This window comes from Planococcus citri, chromosome 3 (assembly GCF_950023065.1).
Source record: "Planococcus citri chromosome 3, ihPlaCitr1.1, whole genome shotgun sequence".
Lineage (NCBI taxonomy): Eukaryota > Metazoa > Arthropoda > Insecta > Hemiptera > Pseudococcidae > Planococcus > Planococcus citri.
Genome location: NC_088679.1, coordinates 3,370,426 through 3,391,606, shown reverse-complemented (window position 1 = coordinate 3,391,606; position 21,181 = coordinate 3,370,426). Strand labels below are relative to the sequence as shown.

At 36.4% G+C, this 21,181-nt stretch overlaps 1 protein-coding gene and 1 long non-coding RNA gene across 7 annotated transcripts in view; one reads left to right on the top strand and one right to left on the bottom strand.

Moving 5' to 3' along the window:
• The window catches only part of LOC135840889 (uncharacterized), a 402,381-nt gene that overhangs the window by 275,254 nt on the left and 105,946 nt on the right, over window positions 1-21,181 (bottom strand). Inside the window, exon 3 of the long non-coding RNA XR_010557795.1 lies at window positions 4,463-4,560. This is a non-coding gene — a long non-coding RNA (uncharacterized LOC135840889). The remainder of the gene's footprint in view (window positions 1-4,462; window positions 4,561-21,181) is intronic.
• bma (SCY1-like protein bma) overlaps window positions 1-21,181 on the top strand; it is a 390,878-nt gene that overhangs the window by 267,697 nt on the left and 102,000 nt on the right. The gene's annotated exons all lie outside the window — the stretch shown is intronic.

The window sequence follows — 21,181 nt, the reverse complement described above, 5'->3', positions numbered from 1 at the left end:
GTCAAGAAATTAAAATTCGCCTTGAAAACCAAAACAAGTTGACAAAAAAAGTGATTAGTAGGAGAGGAATGGTGAAAAATTTCTGACTTCGAGATTCCAACTTGAAGAACAGTGTTTTTAAAACACAAGAGATAGAAAAGAAATGGCAAATTTCCTATTCCTGGCGCAGAACCCGCTGACCAAGGTGGGGTAGTATTTAACTTTTTTTTGGAAAAGTTGAGGGGAATTCAATTGGAAAAACTGTTAGGGAACCTCAAAATACTACAGGAAAATTTTGGGTCACTGACTGGAACCAGCATTTTTCTGTCAAGAAATTGAAATTCGCCTTGAAAATCAAAAATAGGTAAGTTGCAAAAGGAGTGAGTAGGAGGGCAGGAATGGTGAAAATTTTCTTACTTCGAGATTCCAACTTGAAGAATAGTTTTTAAAACGCAAGGTATGGAAAAGAAATGGCGAATTTTGTATTCCTGGCGCAGAACCCGCTGACAAAGGTGGGGTCGTATTCGACTTTTTTTTGGAAAACTTGAAGGGGAATTCAATAGGAAAAACCGTTAAGGAACCTCAAAAGACCACAGAAAAATTTCGGGTCCCTGACTGGAACCAGCATTCATCTGTCAGGAATTAAAATTTACCTTAAAATAAAAAAAAGTTTGCTATGGAAGTAGTGGGGGGGGGGGAGAAATGGTGAAAAATGTCCGACTATGGGATTCCAACTTGAAGATACGGGTTCAAACACAAGAGATAAAAAAAAAATAAACAAATAATCCTCTTCCTTTCTGATTTGTTCTGACTTCTGAGACGATATTAAAAGTGGATTTTTTCACTCCTGGCGCAGAACCCGCTCACCAAGGTGGGCGGTATTCGACTTTCTTTTGAATAGGATCCGATAAAAAATTTGTTGGGAGACCTCAAAAGATTGCAGGAAAAATTTTGGATCTCCAACTTTGTATTTTTTAAATCGGTGTTTTAAATTTTGAAATTTACATTGAAAATCTTTTTCAAAAGTTTTTTCAAAAACAAATTTCTTGGCAACGATTAATAATGTTACATGCACTGAGATGTGAAAACACAGATTTTGAAATTTATTTCTCATTTAAAATCACCCAATACACGTTTTGCTGCCCCATACACCTACTTACCTAATTCAGAGTCAGATTGCAAACCAACAAACGAATAAAAAAGGACAGAAACTGAACCGTACAAAGGTTCGATTTTCGTTCGATGTTTTTAAGTTGATATCATTCTATACAGAGATGTTCTTGCTCTCATGTATGTGGTGGCTCGGTTGAAAAATGAGCATAAGAAGAGGGTTGCTGCGGGGCACAGTGCGACGTTAATATAGTACAAGAAATCGGCGAGCCAGCCGTCGTCGTTAGGGTTTTACCCACATAAACAACAAACAAAGTCTACCGCAATCAGTTTTACCGGTGCCGGATACCTAAAGATGTATGCAAATTTGTCGACACTGCGTGAAAAAGAAAAGACAGAGCCATCTTCTGCACAGAATCACGCGAATGTGAAGGCAATTTTTTTACTTCGTTCGATGTCAATTTACATTTATTTGCATATAGTCGGCTTTCGGCGTTTGACTTTTTTTTTCTACCTTTATTCGCTCTTCTCGGTCCGTTTGCCATACATCTCGACATCTTCATCTAACGTTCAGAGCATTCTTCATTGAGGGAAATTTTTCGCAATATTGCAAATTTTTCACATCAAGTGGCTTCCTATGCATCAAACGATGAAATTGCGATCAATTTTGAGAAAAAAAATGGAACCCTCCCAGCCCTGGCGTCGCATCAACCTTCGACCGAACAAGGTACATATAATTTATAAAAATTCCAAATCAAATAACAGAACGAACGCCCGGATGCTAATAATAATGTGAAAATTTTCAAAACTCGTTTTCGTGTACGTAACTCGTTCGTTTGTGTATTTTCAACGGAGCGCAACAAGAAAAAAAAATAGGTACCCAATTCAGCAAAAGGGTTCATTATTTGTCGAAATAATGATCGGCGACATATACGAGAAAAACGAACGACAATATCGCTGTAAACTGTGCGCGTTAGCTGCGTCTTCTTCTCCGCTTTTATCGTATTTACTTGCGGTACAAGAATGTTGGAATGGCGAAGAAAGACGACTGCGACATTGGGATTGGGATTGGCAAAGAAAAACTGCTCTTGTACGCGCCTGGGCAAAACACATCGAAGACCGGAGACCGGAGAAGAGAGCAGCACGCGAATTTCCTATCAAAATCCAATACAAAAGATATATATATACGTAGATATAAATAGGGAACGAGAAGGGGGCGCGGAGTCAGCGAGCGCACTACAATTTCGCTTGTTTCCATTTCCTGAAGCAACACGTTCGTATAAATGGGGTTATATAAATTGTAGTGTGGCAAAGAGAGAAGTTTCCTTTCAATTATGACGTCATTATTTTTGAATATTTTTTCAATAAACTACAACCTTTTAGCTCGTAAAATGTACTCTTTTTCTTTCGCAGAATTTTTTCTTTCTCCTTTTTCACATCGCGGTGATATATTATACGAACACGAACAAGCTTTAGGTTAGAGAGAGATTTTCAATACGTCAATGACAACGTCTATGTGTGTGCATTTTTTTCTTTTTCAATACCGAGTAAAATGACAAACTTCACCTGTTGGTAAATGTGGTAATTGGATGCGAATGTAGGTATATAGGATGGTTCGAAATGTATCCCTTTCATTTTTACGATTGTTTACCGACAAGTTTCGTGTGTTTTTTTGGAGTATTCTGTGCTGGTCTTTTTTCTCAATATTCTTTTTAACAAAAACAACACAAGATTCGGATACTTTACCTACTTGTCCAAATCTTGAAGCTGACAAGGGAACCTCTTGAGGTGTCCGCCTCCGATTTGAACGGGACCGCAATTTTTGGAAAGAGCATGTTCTAAAACCCTCAAATCCAAATTTTCAGCTGCCCAAGTTCATTTTTCGATTTTTGGCGAATTTTTGAAAATCCAAAATTGACTATTTTGGTGATTTATGTTTTTTTTTAAAAAGTACGAACTCGATCAGTAAAAATGTTCAAAATAAGTTCTATAAAACTGATATTAACCCCAAAATCCAAATTTCGCCATTTCCAGCCATTTTGGAGCCTCCAGCGCTATTTTTCAATTTCTCCAGACAGTTGAATTTGTTCCACAAGGCGTGAATATGAAGTTGGGCAGCTAAAAATCGAGTTGTGTGTTATACTAGACCTGTTTAACGAATTTATCCACATTTGAGCCGATTCTGGAGGGGACACCTCAAGAGTGGGTTTTTGACCATCTTTTATGTAATAAAAATATCCAAAAATTAAAGGGAGGCCCAAGAAAGGCTAGAAATGGTAAAATTCGCTCTCGTGTGGTTAATTAATGACGAAATACAGCGATTCGCGCAAATTTCAAAAATTTTCTCACAAACGAGGAATTTTTGGTTTTTGGATATTATTATTTTGAAAAAAAGCTGGTCAAAAACCACTCTTGAGGTGTCTGCTCCAGAATCGGCTCAAATGTGGATAAATTCGTTGAACAGGTCGAGTATAACACACAACTCGATTTTTAGCTGCCCAACTTCATATTCACGCCTTCTGGAGCAAATTCAAAATTCTGGAGAAATTGAAAAATCGCGCTGGAGCCTCCAGAATAGCTGGAAATGGCGAAATTCGCCCTCGTGGGCTTAGTTCATGGCAAAATACTGCAATTTGCGCGAATTTCTAAAATTTTCTCGCAAACGAGAAATTTTTGATTTTTGAATATTTTTATTTTGAAAAAAAGCTGGTCAAAAAACCACTCTTGAGGTGTCCGCTCCAGAATCGGCTCAAATGCGGATAAATTCGTTGAACAGGTCGAGTACAACACACAACTCGATTTTTAGCTGCCCAACTTCATATTCACGCCTTCTGGAACAAATTCAAATGTCTGGAGAAATTGAAAAATAGCTCTGGAGGCTCCAGAATGGCTGGAAATAGTGAAATTTGGATTTGAGTGGTTATAATATCAGTTTTAGGACTTATTTTGAACATTTTTACTGATCGAGTTCGTACTTTAAAAAAAAAACATAAATCACCAAAATAGTCAATTTTGGGTTTTCAAAAATTCGCCAAAAATCGAAAAATGAAGTTGGGCAGCTGAAAATTTGGATTTGGGGGTTTTAGAACATGCTCTTTCCAAAAATTGCGATCCCGTTCAAATCGGAGGCGGACACCTCAAGAGGTTCCTTTGTGAGTAGGCAGAGGAGCAAAATGAACTTCTGAGCCGGATTATTGGTTATAGTGTGAAAGTCCAATTTTATTTTTATTTTATTGTAAAAAAAATCGGAATAAATGACTGAAGCAATATAAAATCTTCGAAAAATCAGATCACATGACATGCAATTCAATTCATTAAACATAATATACGTAAGTAGGTAGGTAAAGCTACTAGCTTGCTAATTTTTACTTACCATCCATGGACGTTATCCTTCAATTAAGTAAAGGTACTGATTCAGGCCCATTAAGTAATTGAATTTGCATTTTCCGCATTCTGACATAATTTCAGCATCTGAAAAATTAAATTACAAATACATTATTTCAAAAATAGTATCCTTGAAATCGATTTAAAATACCCAAGTTGAAATATGCATCTCTTTTTCACATAGAAAAAATAATAATTTTTCACGTATACTTATAACAAATTTGTTTTAATCTTAGTCATAAATGTCAGAAAAATCCCCCCTCCTCCCCAAGAAAATCTCAGGTTAAAACTGACAATCGCACAATAATAGAAACAAGATGATTGTTTGCAAGAAAAACGTCTATGACTTTTGAACAACGAAGCTGGCTGACGATATCATCAAACGGGCGTGAAAGAACAATAGGCAGCCGAGCGAAGAACGAGCAGGGTGGCAGAACGAGCACGAGAACGAGAGATGGGAGATGAGAGATGTTACGAAAACAAAGAAATGGTACGCGCGGCACTAAATCCTTTTTAAACTTATTATCAACGGGGCGGCGAAGAAGAAGAAGAAATAAGATGGTGTAGGATTTTAAGCAAGCAGACAAATACCTCTTTGTTGACTAACAACTTAGTGTTAACCGAAACTTGAACGGAAGAAGGAAATTTTATTCGATGAGCTAGCATCAGTTACCTATCCTAAAGTGACACGAAAGCAAAAACGAAAGCCGGAGAAAAATTGCCACCGTTTCGTGAAGTTCTCATTTAATTTGAAATTTTAAACGCGAATCGGCCCCCTGGGTGATGAATTTCCTACACCAAAGTATATATTATGCTTGTACGTAGAGTAGGTTTGTATAAAACGTACCTTACCTACGTACATACTACGTCTTTACCTACCTTCTTTTTCGAGAGGTATCTTCTATAATATGTATTATACCTACGACAACGAGTATATAATACGTGGATAAGTTCGTATTAACGTTGGTATGTTTGCATGCAGCTTGACATCATTTCCTTTTTAGGCAAATTCACGAAATCTTGAAGGTATACAAATTCAGCTTTTATATAGTTTAGGCCTGCCTACTACCCTTGAACTATATGCTGACATAGAAAAAAATTTCACCATGTTTGTTCGAGTGGAGACTTAAAATAAATTCGAGTATCCAATACATATGTTTTTTAAAATAGACCGGTACCAAAAGCGATTTCCTATCTCTCCAGCTCTTTTATCATGTTTAGAGGTCATCAAACGATGACAAATGACGCAAACCGGACATTTTTTCGATTTTTTTTTTTTTTTTTTTTTTTGCGGAGCTGTGGGGCTTCAAAGTTCTTTAAAATGGCCGAAAATGGAAAATTTCAGTTGCAAATTGCTTCGGTTGTACGTGGTATAAAATTTTGAACTATTTTCAAATCGTAGTACATTGAGAGGGTAATCGACGAATGACGTAAAAATCAGTGTTTCCACATTCAAAAACCTAAAAGAAATCGATTTAAAAACTTATAATTTAAATATAATTACGATGTCTCCGAGTGAAAATTCTGAACAAATTCTCAGTTTTAGTCCCTTTTATGTAGAATACCTAACATATCAAAAAATTGGACTGGCATTTTTTTTTTGTTTTCATTTTGTAGAAAAAAAATTACAAGTTTGGCACTGTTATTCTACGTAAAAAAAAAAAGGGCTAAAACTAAGAATATTTTCAGAATTTTACTCACGCACATCGTTTTTAAATCAATTTTTTCAGGTTTTTGGAAGTGGAAACACTGATTTTGACATCATTCGTCAACTACCTCTCAATGTACTACAATTTGAAAAAAAAAGTTCAAACCGGAGCAATTTGCAACTGAAATTTTCGGCCATTTGAAGTCCCACAGCTCCAGGTTTGTGTCATTCGTCATCGTTTGATAACCTATAAACATGATCTAGCTGATTTTGAAAAAAATCGAAGACCCTCGAGCGAAAATCCGGCAGGGTGTCCACAAGCCTGGAAAACCTGGAAAAGTCAGGGAAACGTCAGGAAATTTTGGAAATTTGCAGCTTTTATATGTACTGAAAAGTCAGGGAATTTTGTGAAAGGTTACTTCAAATAACAATGAAAAAATTCACATTCGCTTTGCTCAGGCAATTTTTTCGCTGGCTGGTTTTGTCATAGATAAATGCCCAAATTCCCAGAAAGTCTTGTTTTTTACAAAAATTGTTGAAGTCTTGCATTTTATCAACTTATGATTTATGAATATCATTAATAAATCTCCCTCTTATTGTGGATGTCTTATTTTCTGTCAAAAAAGGCAAAAAGTCTCGCTTTTAGCTTAAATTGTCAAGAATTTTCTTATTTTTTTTTGCGAAAAAGATGCTAAGAATTGTGTTGTTTTTTGCATCCGAAAACAAGTTTCAATCAAGTATCATTTTTGGATCTGTTTTTTCAATAATTTTTTTTTTGCTTTGAAAATGTATTGCCTATGTTTTGTCACTTTTTTGTGTAGGTACATTTTTTCGGGGGGGGGGGGGGTGTAGTAGCCCCAGGATTTCAAAAAAGTATGGATTTGACATTAAAAAAATATATTTCTTTATGAAGTCTTACTTTTTTTGGAATTATAAATTTTCCAGAGTTGTTGGCCTCGCTTTGCTTGGGCCATTCAACATCAAAAAGGCAAAAAGACGAAAAGACAAAAAGACGGACAGATGGAAACACGGAAAGACCCCCATAAAAAATACCAATAGTTCCAAAATACCAACAGGTATTTTTGTTGTACTTATGGTTTACCATAAGTTGACCGTTGATTAACCATTGATAACCTATGGTATTTCAAAAACCATTGGCATTTTTTCACTAGGGCGAAAGACGAGTCACACTAGAGTCCCATTGAGTTCTCTGAGGGTCACGCGAGAGTCCCATTGGAGTCTCCTGAGAGTCACACAAGAGGCTCATTAGAGCCCAATGGGAGTCTCGTGTGAGTCCCCTGAGAGTCACATGAGAGCCCAACGATAGTGTCGTGTGAGTCCTATGGGAGTCTCATGTGAGTCACTTAAGAGTGCCCTGAGAGTCCAATGTGAGTCCCATGAAAGTCTCATCTGGGCTCCCTGAGAGTCACATGGTAGTCTCATTTGAGTCACTGGAGAGTACCCTGAGAGTCACATGTGAGTCCAAGGAGAGTATCGTGCGAGTCCCATAAGAGTCTCATTTGAGTCACTTGAGAGTCCCCTGAGAGTCACATGGGAGTCCCATAAGAATCTCCTGAGAGTCACATGCGAGTAAAATGAGAGTCTAGTGTGAGTCCCCAGAGAGTCACACAAGAGTCCTATGTAAGTCCCCTGAGAGTCACATGAGAGCCCAATGAAAGTCTTGTGTGAGTCCCATGTGAGTCTCCTGAGACTTGAGAGTCCCTGAGAGTCCCATGTGAGTCCCCTGAAAGTCCCATGAGAGTTACATGAGAGTTCTCTGAGAGTCTCACGGGAGTCCAATGGGACTCTCATGTGAGTCGCTTGAGAGTCCCATTGAAGCCCCCTTGAGAGTCCAATGAGAGTCTCGTGTGAGTCCCATGGGAGTCTTGAGTGAGTCACTTGAGAGTTCCCTGAGCGTCATATATGAGTCCAATGAGAGTCTCGTGTGAGTCCCATGGGAGTCTCATGTGAGTCTCCTGAGAGTCCCTGAGAGTCCCATGTGAGTCCCCTGAGAGTCACACGAGAGTTCCATGTGAGTCCCTAGATAGTCACACTACAGTCCCATTGGAGTCCCCTTAGAGACATACGAGAGTCCCATCAGAGTCCCATCAGAGTCCCATGTGATCCCCATGTGAGTCACTTGAGAGCCCCTGAGAGTCACATAAGAGCCCAACAATAGTCTTGTGTGAGTCCAATGAAATTCACATCTGGGCCACCTGAGAGTCACATGGAAATCTCATTTGAGTCACTTGAGAGCACTTTGAGAGTCACATGTGAGCCTAAGGAGAGTATCGTTCTAGTCCCATGCGAGTCTCATGTGAGTCCCCTGAGAATCACATGAGAGTCTCATCTGAGTCACTTGAGAGTCCCCTGAGAGTCACATGCGAGTCAAATGAGAGTCTCGTGTGAGTCCCCTGAGAGTCACATGACAGTCCAATGAGAGTCAGATGAGAGTCCCCTGAGAGTCTCATGTGAGCCCCCTGGGAGTCCCATGTGAGTCCCGTGAGAGTCCCATGTGAGTAATAAAAACACAAAATAAAATAAAATAAAATTTCAGCATTCAGTACGGTATTCTGTTCAGTTCACCATTCGTTCCAAGTTACAATGAAATACGTCTGAAGGTTCAAATAAAAATTTTGAAAAGTTTTTGAAAAATTATGTTCTACCATTGTAGCTATGCTCGAATGCGAATTATTAATACAATTTTAGTTCTTTTAACAGAACGCCTCTCTTTTAAAAAATTTTGATACCATCGATTGAGCTCAGCATGTCAAAAATCTTGATTTTTTCCACTAAAAAAACACCAAAAAAACTTCCCACCAAGTTTAAATAAGGGCCACCCTATTGAGCACACAGTCATGCTTGGAAAAAAAGGGCACAACTGTACATAGATCTATCGCCGATATTTGGAGCTCATGATGTCCGAAACAAATTGACACCCCCTCACCTGATCACATGTGTAATTCATTTTTCAAGAATCTGGGAAATTGGAGAAATTGGTCTGAAAACCTCAGGGAAAATCATTTCCAGAAATGAGCTCTCTTCCCATAACAAAATTCGTCAGCATTATTTTGATTTGGTCACTAATGCTGTCCTCTTCCTTGATTCACATGGTGCCTGCTTCTACCACAGTTAGGTACCGGACGTTTTGCTTATATGTAGATCGGAGAGTAGCTAAATACCATGTTATTATCCTTATAAATACATCTAGGAATTTAGTCAAGCTATGGTATGGAAGCTGATGTTAGAATGTTAGTTCGTTTTCGTCAGTTCTGCTCGTCGCACATTAGCCGAATTAATTGAAATGCGAAGTTATTAGATAGACTCGGTGTACCATCCTACCCCTACTCGTACACGCCGCCGCCGGTTCAAGTTAACAACAGTTTGAAATTTTGAAATATATTGTACATAGTTGTTGCTCGTATAGTTAGTTAGTGTAGTATAACGCGAAGCGACCAACACACGCCATATACTTAGTTGACGGTTAAATATAAACTAACAAAAGAGGCTTTAAAGGGTTATGTCTTCGAATAATCCTGAAACATCTGAGAAGCTTTAATTAAAATATGAAATTAAAAAATAACCAACGACTGTATTCTTGTAAATTGTTTTTATTTGTGCGAATTTAATTAAACGAAGAAAACTTGGCCGGCTTTCCTCTTGTCTCCTTATAAGCTTTTGTCACCCCAGTCCCACTCCCCGGCCCCTCTCCGATCGAATCAAGTTGCGAAGAAGAAAAAAAAATACACCGTTTATAATCGCCTATCTTCTCGAATAATTCTCTCTGTTTTCTTCTTCTTCTTCTTCTTCTTTCTTTCAAAAGACTGAAACAATAACTGAGTGTTCGCAACGATATTAAAAAACTTCTAATATCGGTTATTAATTAAACGTGAAAAAAACTCGTTAACGAAGATTCTCGCCTGCTTCTTTTTCTTTCCCTTCTTTTTCCTCCCTGCGAGACAGCTTCGCGGTGCGGTTGATGAACTCGACCGTGCTGCGTGGTTCGCACTTATCACTTTTTTGAATACAAATTAATTAAAAATACGCCCAAAACTTTTTTTTTCTTTTCTTCAACTTATATGCCGTTTGAAAAAATGTTGAAAGCGAGGCGTATTTTAAAAATAAAATGCAAATGAAAAAGCGAACTTGTTAGAAGTTGAGAGTTGACTTTTGCTCCGTGGGATTCAGTATTAATTGCTGATTTTTCCCATTATTTTTATACACATTAGACCTATTTGCTCGATACGAAGTATAAAAAACGATTATTCGCCTTCTTCAATTCTATCGCCCACCCTAAACGTCCGGAAAATGGAAAAGTAGGCAAGTTGGCGATTTCGTACCCGTCAGTTGGCAATTTGTTAGCCCGAATTGAATTCTTGAATTTTGAAAAATTTGCCAAATATCCAAAAATGAACATCAGAACCTGAATTTTGCTTTCGGGGATTTAGAACACGTTCTTTGAAGCTACCTAGCTTAGTTTCGTACAAATCGAAGGATGCTAGTTCAAGGGTTAATTTTTAGTCCGAATTCTGAGGTACTTGAGAGAGCTAAACTTGAATTTTTTTTTGAAACTCAACAAAACTAATCGTTGCAAAAAATATTTTCGAATATATTAATCAATTTTTAATCATCTTCCGATGAGTTTCCTTTCCATTTCCATGCAAAATAACCAATCGACGAACAATTAGAGATGGAATTTTCGTAACATCCGAAGAAATTAGTACTCGACATTTACAATTTAAGCTCTTCTTTCTCTCTTCCTTAATTTTATTTCACTCGGCGTGACATTTCTTTGGGAAAATTGTCGTAGCCGATTTCATCTGGTAAATTTTCCATATCCTCGAGATGTCGGTTCCGATAGGAGGATAAAACACGAGCGAAATTGAAAATCGGCTGGAAAACAGTCGCGATGCCATTCGAGTCGACTAGTTTGGTTGTTAATTAGGCCATTTAGTAAATTTACTTCGTTTCTTTAGTCTTTACGGTCGTTTATGTGTAATATGCCTGGAGGAAAGCAGCGGAAAAACAATTATCGTAGTCGTAAATCGTTTTATTATGTGATGTTTCGACGGCGTGGCGTGGCGTGGTGCGCGCGAAAACCCATTGTCGGCATCGAGATTCCAACAGCAGAAGTCGCTGCTACGCGAAAATCATTACAGTGGACTGGGCTTACGAGCAGCACTGAAGGTCGGAGTCAGCCGGATAAGGTTTTTTTTTCAGCCAAAAATTCATTTTGCTCTCTTCTCCTTGCCCCTCCTTGCCTCGCATCGCAACGGGAAGCAATTTATTTTCTTTAAATATCTTTTACGCACTCTGAGTAGCAACAGCTTTATTAAGCTAAGATAAACAGTTGCGGTAAATGCTTGGAGTGACTTTGGTAAAGGACTGCCTGCCGCAGCCTACGTCTTCTTACCACCCGAGGACTTGGACTGCGCGAGCCGCGTCAACGGCGGCAACGTCGCCGTAAAGAAATTTTCCAAGGGGGAAAAGTTGTTTGGTAACAATTAAGTCAACCTCGTTAAAGATTTTATTAAGTCTGCGGGGATGGTCAGAGGTGGTTTTCATCTCGGGTTTCTTCCCGTTTGTGTGTTGTGTGGTTTTTTTTTCTTTTTTCATCATTTTTGCATTTTTTCCCTCCTAATTAAATACTTTTTACGCGAATTTTTATTTGTTTAACCAAGTTATACTTACTCTAAATTAAGTTCAAACGAGGTCGTTTTTATGTCTAATTTTATAGTTTTATGCGTGGGGATTGGATTACTTCGTTGTGTTTATTGTGAGGGTAGGTATTTGTGGTTGGAGAGTAGGTTGATGAGAGTTTGAAAATATTTTCAAAATATTTTTTCATATTGCATTTTTCTACTGTCAGTGTTGGATTTGTGCTGCTTTCAAACGTCGCTAAAGTTCATTGTTGGCTCTTTCAAAGTGATTGGAGAGGGTATTCCCAGGTAAAATATGCGAAATGAAATGGCCCTGTAGGCCTGTACCCAGATTTGGAAAATTATGATGGATTATTGTTGGGTACCTCCAAAAAAAATTTTCGAACGGAATTTCCGCCCCTCAACCCCTCCTCCCTCTTGGACAGTATAGCCAAAAAAGTCTTTTTTGTGGGAAAAAATTAATATCCAAGAGTAGTGGGTAAAAAATTCTGGTACTTACCACACGGAATGTATAGGGGAAGCATGGGCCTTTTAACACGATTTTTTTCAACAAATTTCATCTTAGTGGTGGGTGTAAAATTGACAGAAGAAAACTTTGACCCGCCACATCTCCGGATTGAAGGGTTGGGCACAAAAACTGTTTTCACCAAAATGTGTACTTTTACAAGTAGGTACTCTCTTACTACCATTCCGTAAAATTGAAATTTTGTCAGCAAAAAGCTCACATTTGCAAAAAAAAAACTGAAAAATACACGTTTTTGCATTTCTTTTTTGTTAAATTAAGCGAAATGTGCGGAAAATGTATAGAACAAGAAATGTTGAGCGTCGAATTTTACCCTTGAAAATATGTTTATAAGGTTGTCAGAACGCTCATCTACTGAAGTTAGCAAGGAATGTAATCATGAACTCTGTGAATAAAAAAATGCCCAAAATCGCAAGTCAAACTTACAAAAAGTTACCAAGAATGTCCAAAAGTTGAACTAAAAATCAGTAATTACAGAAAATACAAATTTTGATTTCAATTTTCAAAAATTTTAACAAAATCTTTTTCGAATCCAAAAAGTACCATACGTACACTTTACTCATGTTCAACAAATCTTACCAAAATTCAAAAATTTTGAAAAAAATCCCAAAATTGTACAAAAAGTTATCAAAAGTTCATTCTAGATCATGGATTGGTTCAAAATCATGGTTATTGTCCCAAAATCAAGAGATAATTTACATGATTATAGAAAAATCAGGTCAACCTCTCACAAAAGTGAATGAAAAAAGTGATTCCTAAAATAGGTGATTGATAAATATTATACAACTTATATTTTTCAATTGGAAATTATAAACCATAAAACAATTGACCTAAGGTACTTAATCCAAATTTGGCTTAACAATGAGAGGAAAAAAATCGACCAAAATTGACCCATCAAGAGGGACAAATCGTTTGAAAAATCAATTATTTTTTAGCATTTTTAAAGATCCTTTACCCATAAACTAAAAATATTCTGAAAAAAAAAGTAGAGATATGTCGTGAATCTTACCTATAGATGTGATAAACATATACCTAGTAGCATTTCATTTACAAGTATAATTATTGCACCTTTTTTATCAGGTCAGAATTTTTATATTTTTAAAGAGAACTTAAAAAATGTATAGAAAGAGGAATCGAAGAAAAATATAAAATTACAAAGATTGATTTTTAAAATGGAAAAAGCAGCGCTATTTTTGCAAAACCTGTACTTTCAGACTATTTTGGCTAAAAACAAGATTGTATTGACAATTTCGGCATATCTAAAACAACATTTTTTGGATAACATGTCAAAAAAAAAAGGTCTTTGCCTACAATACTTACCTAGTCAAAAAATAGAACTTGTTGACAATTTTGAAGCAAAGTACATAGAAGTTTTGAAAATTTTGACTAAAAGCATACAAGCAAGAATTTTCGCCAATTTTGGCAACAGAATTTTTTGAACATTTTGGCAAAAAAACAGTGCTTTGTTGGCAGTTTTAAAAAATACTTTTTTGATAATTTTGGCACTAATGTGAATTTTTGAAATTTTGGCTAATAACAGGTGTATTTTGACAATTTTGACAAAAGTTGAAATGAGTTTTCTTCTGTCAATTTCACACCCCCCCCCCCACCCCTCTGATAAAAAATTTTTAAAAAATTGTGTTGAAAGGCTCTTGCTTCTCCTACACATTCCGTGTGTGGTACCAGAATTCTCTATCCATTATTCACAGTTATCAATGATAAAATACGGTGCACACTTCAAAATAAAACGATGTATTGAAACATATTTACAAACGAACAAATATGTACCGAAATTAAATGGATAGAAAATCGCCACAATGCAAACGTTAGCGTAATCAGAACATTAGTTAGAATATTTGAAAATCGGAATCTCGAGTATAAAAATATTACAAAATCACAATTGATGTTTGTTGACTTCTCAAATACAATGTATCTCGATAGTTTGATTTTATATTATTTTCAACACTTTTCCTAATTCGAGAATTATCGAGCAATAAATTAACAGCAAAACTGCTCTGCACAAACATGAAGAATGTCGATCATGTTCTCTCAAATTCGATTGATGTTAAAGATGCTTCACTAGCAGTGATCAACTCGGATAAACAACTTGATCAGCTACCTGGCTCCACAATATTGCTGTGTCAGCATTTTCTAAGTATACGCCAGTTGTTGAGTGAAACGTACTCCAACATCTGGCAAAATCCGCATAGCTGGATTGTTTGAGCTGTCTTCAATTCACGTCTAAGACAGCTGATGTCTTCAGTGGTAAAATTCTTCAGAGATTTTGATAACATGCCGGGTGAGGAGTGTATCTCTGGCAATGTACAGCAGATCGTATACTGCTACTAGATGATCAATAGGGAACATCAGATGTAACGATGTCTGATCGCTTTCCTTGAGGTCTAAAACCTACATTTGGCACGTCGTTAGTGGCTACAGATTTCTTCGGTGTATCCATAGGGTTTTTCTATTTGGAAAGATTTTGCCTTCAAACAGCTTCTGTGTACGAATTGGGTGAAGCTTCTAATTTCAGCTGTGAAAATCTCAATTTCAAAGCAATTAGCGAGATCGTCGGGAATCAGAGATTTTAATCGATGTTAGACATGTAATAATCGCCATTTTGTCAAGTCTGTATCACACACAGAATCGTCTTGGCAATCCTTGTTGGAATTATCGATAGCGTCATTGAACTCATCATTCCCGAACAAGGAACTATTTGATGATATCGGTGAATGTGTTGGTATCGATTTAGTTGAAGATTTAGTCGAAGATTTTGGCATAGCAGGCGATGACTTCAACATGGAAGGTTCAATTTTCTTTGGCGTTGATGTAGTGCTTTTAGTTTCCTTCACATCGCTGATTTCAGTATTCGGGCTGGGCAGCGCTAGTGTTGCTGTTGGACTTGGAATATGATGAGGACAAAAATGTGATATTTGATATTTGACATAAATAAAGTTTGAAGTTTTTCAAAATGATTTGTATTGAAGAAACTTTTGTGTGGATTGATGTGTTCAAATGGACCAAAACAATTAACAAACACACTCAAATTCAACTGATATTGCATATCAAAACATTCTCTATCACATTTTAGTCCTGATAAAAATCAAAGTCCACTGGTGCGATGCTAGTGATCCCATGGATGCCTGGCCCAAATCAGTTTCCATATCAATCGGATCTAACAAATCTCGATTGATTGGTGTGGTAACTCATTGGTCACAATTTCAAAGTTTCTTGTTGAAAGTGACATCTTTCAAAATAACAACATCACCTTTCTCTGGAATGTATACTCAATATTTTTCTGGAGAAAAAACACTTTTTTGGCTATACCATCCAAGGGAGGGACATGAAGAGATATAAAGACAAGAGGACAGGGGGTATAATTATCTAGATCTACGTCTTTATACTCATGCAAAGAATTTGTTATCGAGAGCTTCTCGACTCATTACTTACGCTAAATTCCAACTTTATTTCGTTATTTTTTGAAACGATTTATCGCTACATGCTGAAACCTATGTGTTTCCATTTCTTCTGTTGTGTGTTTAAAGAGAGATAAATTTCGTGAATATTTCTCTCCCACATAACATCGTCGGTAGGTACTATTCGCGGTAGGATGTTTCGTATCATTGTTATTTTTCTCGGCGAAGAAATGAAAAAACTTTCTGAGTGAATTGAATATACTTTAGCAAACAATATCCGTATGTATGTGACTATGTGTGTAATATGACAATGTTATTTGATACCTACCTACCGTACGACAACAACACGACGATGACGACCATACTTAATAGTTTTTTTCTCTCTTCTCGTTTCGAAACTGGATATTTATACATATATTTTTGTAGACTAAGGTAAATTATCACACGAAATTTTGACGAAAGAAATTCTTAATTCAATGAGACAAGAAATCGTCGTGTGTTTCGCGTGGGTTTAATGTTCACCAAGTTAGGCTATCAGAGAACAGATCGTACTATATGCGAGCATTTCAGTCTTGAAACTTCTGAGCAAAGAAAAAATGCGTGAAAATAGAACGAAATTTCCTACTATTGTACGCGATCAAGCGCGTGTAGTTGAAAATAAAAATACAAGTTCGAGATGTTTTGCGAATGTGCCAATTACAGGCATTATTTGCAAATGCACAATGTAGAGAGTTTAAGGCATAAAAAGGAAGCTCTATGTAGACCTTGTTTCAAGTTTTAAATGTGCGTTGACTAATAAGGTGAATTAATTTTTACTCTTTCAAAATTTCAGAACATTTTTTTATATTCGTTTAAGTCGATTCTCAAAAAAAAAAAAACACCATTATCATCAAAATTCTGATTTAAATTAGAAATTATTGCTCTCCCATCCCATCCCTTGAAGTTACCTAACTGGATTTTATGAGAAAATTATTTCCTTTTGTTTGATTTTATAATGATTAGTTCTACCTAATGAAGTTGTTCCAGAAGCCTTCTTCCTCTTGGTTGAAAAAAATTTCTTTTTACAGGAAAATCTCATTTAAAAAAATGTAAAAAATCCAATCTATTTTGAGTCCAAAACTTCTCGTTTTTCGTGCAAATTTTGGCGGATTTGACATGAAATGAGTAATGATCCACTTGGTGATGAGGTGTTTAATGATACCTTAATTGTGAGTTAAAGGAACCTAGGAAATGTTTGAGCTTTTAAATAGCCCTTGGAAAAGAAATATGGGTTCTCGAGAAAGAGGCATTTTAAAAAATTGTGGTTTTTTTCGCTCCTGTTTGTACTCTACTTGTTTTTTAAAAAAATGACCAAGGTTCTACTGAGCGCTTAAAAATTTTAAATAGCCCATTTTTGGGCAAATCCGTGTTGTAAAAATATTTTTTTCTCAAATCCTGCAGATAGAATGGCAGACAGTAATTTCATACGTTTATACCTTCAAAAAAACCTCGTTTTATTTTAAAACTTTATTTTTTCAATTCATGCCATCTTCTTTCTCTTCCTCTGTGGAATTTCCACTCATTCGTTGCTTTTCTACCGTTTGAAAAAATTTCACATCAGCCGTTTTTCTGATTACTTTCCATCCAATTACAAGCTCCTCAAAACATCTGTATCGTTTTCAAAATTGAACCGTATCGTGTTACGAAAAAGCTCAACGCGACTACACATTTTTCCCTGTTTTAGTTTAGTTTAGTTTTTTTTTTTTTTACCCCATCAACAAGTGATATTAAAACTTCTACATCGGTAGCTTAAAAAGAGGCGAAAAATATCATCTGGGAAAATTTATCGTCGAAATTGAGTCGAATCCTTTGAACGAAAGATGAAATTAGTATTAACGAGTTTTTCATCGCTTCGCTTTGATTTTGCTATTTATTTTTTCGCGCTCTCTTTCTCGTCGCTCGGCGCTTTTCTTCGAGATGCGAAAAACTTGTTTAGATGGTGAAAATTATCCAGACGAGGTAAATACTATACACGAGTACTTACTCGTCGTCGTAAGTATATCTTTTGACGTGAAAATTTTTTCGATACGAGAAACCCGTTTGTGAGGATTATTTCGTCGCTCGTGCTCGTCGTCGTCGTCGACGATATGATCATGTACTCGCTCGAGGGTACATTTTTATAATTATAAAATGATCCGCCGAATAAAACGGTATTTTGAAAAACCGTTATTCGATATTTTCCAATGTAGGTACTTGTTGGCATTAAGTAGAAATAATCATTTATTATTATGAAAATCAATTACGTTTGCAAAAGTTCAATTAAATATATATTAAATGGTATAGGGAAAGACGATGCTTGCACATTGGTATACTCGTATCTAAGTACATATGTATTTATTAAAGTAATGTTTCCTTTTCAGGTTTTTACTTCTATTCGTCTTTCTTTCATTTCTTTTCTTTTCTTTTTCAATTTAAAGAGAAGAAAATACTTGTATAAGTATACGCATTTATCCATTTTTAATGACGACGCACAGCGATCGATCTCGTCTCATTTATAGAGAAACGCAGATAGTAGTAAAAGGTTCTCTGCTCGTTGATTCGATGCCAATAAAAATAAATATGTTTTTTAAGACGCGCACCACGGCAAGCCTGAAATTTAGAAGTTTTCCTATTCTCAAACGAAAAAAAGCTGCTAAAAAAAAAATCGATGGATGTTGAAATACTGGAACAATATTGTTTTTTTTTTACGGGGGTCGACAACTCGCTAAGGAGGAGAGAATTTAAGTGAAACGAATACGTTTGGAATTTATTTCGCGAACCTTTTACCTTTATGGCGCCGGATGCGTAAAATCAGTTCGGGTTTCAAAAGTTTAACTTGATACGGGCAAATATACATATCGAAGTGTATGGATTTTGTACCCATGTATGAGTAACTTTATCACCTGTGTATTTTTTGAGGATATTTTTTTTTGGTTTTCACATTACATCAGGGGATGCATTTTTTTATATACTCCTTGATTCGTTTGCTTAGAGAGGGGAGGGGAGGGTGGGAGGTACAAATTTGCTGACTCAATTTCCCCGAATTTGCTTACTTGAATCCACCCCCCTCTTCCCCCCTCGCTAATTTTATTGAAACTTCTTGCCAGTGATGAATTTATGAGGATTGAAATCAAGGTGGAAAATTTTTATGAATCATTCGCGAATGAATTGATTCGTATGAGTGACTCGTTCGCGAACAAACCAATTCATTTACTCAATCTATGGTGAATCATTCACGAACGAATTGAATAATTCTTGGTGAATCATTTGCGAACGAATTGACTCGTATAAGTGACTCATTCGCGAACGAATCAATTCATTTAATCAATTTTTGGTGAATCATTCACGAACGAATTGAATAATAATTTTAAGTGAATCATTCGCGAACAAATTGGTTTGTACAAGTGACTCGTTCGTGAACGAATCGATTCATTTCCTCAATTTTTGATGAATCATTCACGAACGAATTGATTCATATAAGTGACTCGTTCGAGAAAGAATCAATTCATTTACTCAATTTATGGTGAATCATTCACTAACGAATTGAATAATTCCTGGTGAATCATTTGTGAACGAATTGATTCATATAAGTGACTCGTTCGCGAAAGAATCGATTCATCTCCTCAATTGTTGATGAATCATTTGCGAACGAATTGATTCGTATAGGCGGTATAAGTGACTCATACGCGAACGAATCGATTCATTTACTCAATTTTTGGTGAATCATTCGCGAACAAATTGGTTTGTATAAGTGACTCGTTCGCAATCGAATCGATTCATTTACTCAATTCATGGTGAATCATTCATGAACAAATTGGATAATTCTTGGTGAATCATTCGCGAACGATTTGACTCGTATAAGTGACTCATTCGCGAACAAATCGTTTCATTTACTCCATTTTTGATGAATCATTCGCGAACGAATAGATTCATTTACTCAATTTTTGGTGAATCATTCACGAACGAATTCAATAATAATTTTTACTTTTAGTGAATCATTCGCGAACAAATTGGTTTGTATAAGTGACTCGTTCGCAAACGAATCGATTCATTGACTCAATTTATGGTGAATCATTCACGAACGAATTGAATAATTCTTGGTGAATCATTCGCGAACGAATTGATTCGTATAAGTGACTCGTTCGCGAACGAAACGATTCATTTCCTCAATTTTTGATGAATTGAATCATTCGCAAATGAATTGACTCGTATAGGTGACTCATTCGCGAACGAATCGTTTCATTTACTCCATTTTTGATGAATCATTCGCGAACGAATCGATTTATTTACTCAATTTTTGGTGAATCATTCACGAACGAATGAATAATTCTTGTTGAATCATTCGCGAACGAATTGATTCGTATAAGTGACTCGTTCGCGAACGTATCGTTTCATTTACTCCATTTTTGATGAATCATTCACGAACTAATTAATTCGTATGTGTGACTCGTTCGCGAACGGATTGATTCATTTACTCATTTGTTGATGAATCATTTGCGGACGAATTGATTCGTATAGGTGGTATAAGTGACTCATTCGCGAACGAATCGATTCGTTTACTCAATTTTTGGTGAATAATTCACGAACGAATTGAATAATAATTTTCAGTGAATCATTCGCGAACGAATTGATTCGTATAAGTGACTCGTTCGCGAACGAATCGATTCATTGACTCAATTTTTTATGAATCATTCACGAATGAATTGATTCGTATAAGTGACTCGTTCGCGAACGAATCGATTCATTTACTCGATTTTTGGTGAATTATCCACGAACGAATTGATTCATTTTCTGTGAATCATTCGCGAACGAATTAATTAATAAATTAAGGAATTGATCGATTCGTTGGCGAATGGTTCTTTCAAAAAATTGATCAAAAATTTTGGCTGATTTGGCATGAAAAGGCCCATTAATAATAGTCCAAGAGCTATACCACTGTGATTGGGCCGAAATAACTGAAAGCTGGGACTGGTCTCAAAAGTTAGTATACATACCCCTATTTTAAAAGCACTTGGTCTGCCAATCCGCAGCTGCTGCTTTAAAGCTCAGCGAAAGCTCGAAAGTTCGAAATTTTTCTGAACTTTTGCTCGAGAAAACTGATGGCTGAAATTGGTGCCTACTTATAGCATTTTTCGCGCTGAATCCGAATATATCGGTCTGCCGACCCATAAGTGCCGCCAAAGCCCCGCCAGACTGGTTCAAAAGGGGAGCAATTTTGACAAATTTCATGTTTTTGGGCTAAATTCTCAAAAAAAGCTACAAAATCGGGTTAAAAATTATTTTCAAGCAGTTTAACGGAATGCTCTATGGCTAAGATGATTTTTAGGCACCAAAATTTTTCAAAATTTTCATTTTTTGGGGGGTGGGGCGTGAGGGGAGTATTGATGAATTCAGCAAATATGGTCTTGTGAAGTTGTGATGTATCAAAATATATGTTTTTTGG